The sequence below is a fragment of the Dendropsophus ebraccatus genome, chromosome 6 (assembly GCF_027789765.1).
Source record: "Dendropsophus ebraccatus isolate aDenEbr1 chromosome 6, aDenEbr1.pat, whole genome shotgun sequence".
Classification (NCBI taxonomy): domain Eukaryota; kingdom Metazoa; phylum Chordata; class Amphibia; order Anura; family Hylidae; genus Dendropsophus; species Dendropsophus ebraccatus.
This window is the reverse complement of record NC_091459.1, coordinates 150,126,345-150,131,249: the sequence shown is the minus strand read 5'-3', so window position 1 is coordinate 150,131,249 and position 4,905 is coordinate 150,126,345.

The following is a 4,905-nucleotide window of genomic DNA, read 5'->3' as shown; positions in this document are numbered from 1 at the left end:
ACCCTCACACATACATACATGCACCCTCACTCACTCATACACACACTCATACATACATACATGCACCCTCACTCACTCATACACACACATACATAGACACATATATAAACACTCACTCATACACTCATACATACATACATACATGCACCCTTACTCACTCACTCACTCACACATACATACATAGATGCACCCTTACTCACTCATACGCACACATACATACACACATATATACACACTCACTCATACATACACATACATAGATACATGCACACTCACACATACATAGATACATGCACCCTCACACATACACATGCTCAGTTATACACTAACCTCCTTGATACTGGTCTCCTCACTGGCAGACATCCTGGCTGTGCAGGGTCAGGCCCTCAGATAAGGACAGCTGTAGTCAGACAGCGGAGACAGCTCTGCAGGGGCCTTCCTGATGATGACGCTGTGCAGGCTTGTGCTGCCTGTCCTCTCCTCCCCCATCCCCCAGACCCGACAGCCGGAGCAACCTCAGGGACAGCAGCAGACAGTGGAGGATACCCACCCCACAGTGTAAGTGATGTTGTGCATCCTCTACTGTTTGCTTTTCTACCACAATCCCTTCTACCGGGTTCAGGCTTCTGGAGGCCCCTATGTGGTAGATAGAATAGCGCCCCCTGTAATTCACCACTAGATGGCGCCCTAGGCCATCGCCTACCCCTGCCTACCCTTTGTCCCGGCCCTGCTACGTATCAGACTGCCATTTACTTTATTCATGTCAGGGTTTTTAGTTATATTGTGTATGTTAACCCCTTATCATCTGTACAGCGCTCTGGAATAATAATAATTATAATAGACTATGCTCATCGAGGAAGAAAACATTTGGCTACTATTTCACACAGAAGGACAATTCCTGCCAAGTTGTCTTCTCCTGTTTTTTACCATTTAGTCAGCCCTGGCAGCAGTTTTTGTTTGTTGCGGATGAATGTATCCCGGTTTTTGTTACGTTTGGCTTTCGGTTTTGCTTCCGTTTCCTCGGCTTATATAAATATTTACCCCCTTTAAGGTTGCAGGTTGTAGCAATTGTTTCCCTCTGCCATGGTGCTGAGTAGAGTTGAATGAACTGTTTCAATACAAAATGGATTTAACCCAAAATATTCAAAATGTTTTGAGATTTGTTTTGGTTGAAACCTCAAAAATGGCTGCCACAATAGACATTGCAGCACATAGCCATTATTTAAAGAATAGATCTTGTGACCTGGGGTGCTGGCCCACAGGCCCTTCGTACCTCTAAGCCAGTGCTTCTCAAACTGTGAGGCGGGCCTCACCAGTGAGGCGCCCCTTAGTTGTTGGTGAGGCCCAGCTGGGGAGCCAGTTTTCACAAAAGTAACTATGATCTGCACAGTTCTCCATAATCTCCATTTTAGCAACATTTTTAAGTTATTTTGTACTTGCTTTATTAGTATATAGAGCTTGGGAGCTGGGTGAAGGTAGTGCTAGCAATATTTTTAGCTTTTTAATGGAATTTCACCAGAGATGGTGAGGCCCCGGCATCCTCTTGGTCACTCTGGTGAGGCCCAGGCATCCTCTTGGTCACTCTGGTGAGGCCCAGGCATCCTCTTGGTCAGTCTGGTGAGGCCCAGCCATTGCCTTGGCCTGTTGGGTGAGGCTCCAGTAGAAATAGTTTGAGAAGCACTGCTCTAAGCCAATCATGAGAGACTTTAGGGGTTAGTGACATCCTGATTATGCCATAAGCAGTGTGTAGGACCAGTAGCCGGAAGCTGGGAAGGAAAGATTAAACTATCTTCTAGGGCAGCCATGTGTATATGACAATTTAAACCATGTTGTGGATTGTGCCATGCAACCTCTTCCAGCCTAGCAGCTTACATTATTTTAGTAATACACAATTCACACTATAATAAAGGTATACTAGCTCTAGGCTTTGTAAAGGTAGAACCAGGTGTGTGGGTACAGGCGCAGTGGGGAGGAATGAGCACGGAGTGTAGCACTTAAGCACAATAACTTTTACATATGAAATCATTAATGCAAAAGATAATCACAAAGAAAAATGTCCTTTCTTATGATGAACAACACAGAAAGATTAGCTTGGGTGCTTGTAAGGGAGATAGAGAAGTGTAGCTTGAGTACAGTAGGTTAAGGGACTTGGGTCTTGGGGCCTTGGCTAATAAATACAGAACTCTCCCGGGATAACTGGATAACTTGTAGTGTGTAGAAGAAGAAGAAGCTCATACTCATGGTTAAAACTGAGAAAGAAGAAGACCACCTTTTACCAGAAGAGCCCAGAGAGTGTCAGGTCTGGTAGTACTAGTCCCAGGTTTGAACATGGGATGTAGCTCAAGGTTTCCTGAGTAGATCGCGCAGGTTCCAATGGAGTACTTCAGCTTATGCTCTTTGCTTCACTGCACACTAATCCCTTTTCTGGATAGTCCTGACTAGATCCAAGCTGGGTATTCCAGCATAGGTAAGGTTTTCCCAGGTGACAGTTACCCCACCTTTGGGTTTAGCATTGCATACTTGTTACTGGTAGTGTCTCATGAAATCTGAAATCTTTCTTCCTGACAAAGGCTCTGACTCTCAGGCCAGGCCTGGGTATAAACTTCAGCAGGAACTATTTGTCTTGACCTGTCTCTCTTCACCATGCACTAGAAACTGAACTGAACCAAGACCCTTGCACCAGTAACTAACTATCCTAAATAGGGTTGACCACGACTGACCTCCTATTGGTGGGGAAAGTGCTAGAAAGAGTGTAGTGCCAGGCCGATCCCCATCACCATAACCACCCCACATTCCGCTAACCAGCATACATCCCCCTCCCCCCCATAGTTAGATAGACGGGCACTTCTCTCCCTTCCTGCTCGGATGCCCTGTGTCCCTGTGATAGTGTCACTAACACTACATTACATACAGGTGCATATACAATACACTACATAGACTTCTACATATGGTGCGCCCCATGCTGGACACTCCATAGGAATTACACCTGATTCATGACGTCACGTTTTTTTAGGGAATCTAACACCTGCTTGATCTACTAAATTAAGGGAAATAGCCCTATATGTGCATTCTCCATAATTAATGTACATTAGGAATTTGTCTTACTTTCCATAAGTAATAAAATATTAAAAAAATACTTTGGGCCGGATTTCTCTTTTAAGTCCTTATAATAACCTTAGGCGCTTAAGTCTCAAATCAATGGTTGGAGAAGAATGTTTTTTGCCGACGTGCCCTACTACAACTTATTGGCTAAAGCCAAAGGTTGGTCTTCAGAACATCTTCATGCACTTAATAGGCTATTGGAATGTACGTTCTGACCATAAACTGTTAATGTTGTGATGTTGTGTTCTTAATGCCCCAATTGACCAACATAGGCAAGATTTGTGACTGAACTCCCCCGCGGCAGAGACGTAGCTAGGATTCATGAGGGCCTATAGCAAGAAACCCCATAAATCGTGTACAGTAAACCCCAACATACTTACATGGCACGGGGCAGTCCCATGACTTTCCTTCATTCTCCCAGCTCCCTGGCAAACGAGTGATGTTACTTGCCCGCTGGCGAGCTGGGAGAGTCAATAGCAGAGGACTGCACTGGGCCAGTTGAGTATGGGGGGTTTTGTGACTGGAGGTTCAATGCGGCCTCCTGCCACAAGAGAGACTGGCAGAGCAGGAAGCCAATGTCAGTCGAAGCGCTGCAGCATTTAACTGTAAGTGTAGTGCACAGGCCCCTTAGCAGTGGCATGGTCTGCCTTTATGGTAGCTACACCTCTGCCCCGTCGGCTTGTAGTATGATGTGCCTTCACACAAGTAATGAATGAACAAAATCACAGACTCTTCCTATGCAGCGTACTGCGTCCTCATTTACTAGTAATTTATTTGGTTATGTATATTTTCGCTGTGTTAATACTGTGCGAGCGCCATATTTTCCACTGCTGCTGAAAATATATACAGTATATCCCTATGTCTTTATTATAGGTCTTAAAGGTTAATCAGAGCATGAAGCATGTAAATTGCATTTGTCTGTGTATTATGCTATTCACTGACAGCAAGTACAAGCTAAAGTATGTAAGGGGTTAAACATGTATGTGACTAAGCAAATTTTTTGTCTGTCACCTGCTTGGAATATGGTCAGGTCACACCTAGGTTAACCGACCACCGTAAAGGTTAACCAAACTATCACTCTTAATGGCCTGACCTATCAGAGCCCAGGTGTAGTGTCTTCTCTGTCCAATAAGTTAGGTGAAGGCCTGTGGGAGTTAGAAAGTCAGCTTGGCCTCTGTTCCTATTTCCTGCCAGTTGTGTATCTAGTTGTATGTAGAGCCAGAGAGTGACTTACACAGGGCCTGGCCCTCTGGCCAGTGCCTGATCCTGAGATCCTGTACTTCTAATGTGCCTCCAAAGCCAGCCTGTTCACGCCAAAGGGGTCATTTTCAAGCCTTCCAAGTCCTGCAAGTCCGCAGTTCTTTAGTCTTAAGTCAGAAGTTGTAGAAGCCTGCTTATGCCAATGTGCCCGCTGCAACTTGTCAAGTCCTAAGTTCTAAAACTGACATTAAGCTCCTCCAAGTGTTCCGCCTAGGCCTGTACTCTGTGTCCTCATCTCAGCATGATGGATTACTTTTCACCATGAGTATGAGCATTTCTTCTCAAGTCTTAAAAGTAATCTCATCCTATTCCAAGGTTGTCAGGACCCCATTACAGTAGAGTGCATATTGGACTATGTTCCTCTAAGCCATCTGCCCTGTAAACTGTTAAACCTATTAAGTCACCTAACCGAGAAACTTTCCAAGTTCTATGTCTAAACTATCTCCAGAACCTCAGTGTACTTGCTTCGGCAGTGTGATTTCAAGTACTCTAAAAAGATGTATGTTATAATATTATCATTAAAGGACACATTACATAAGTAAC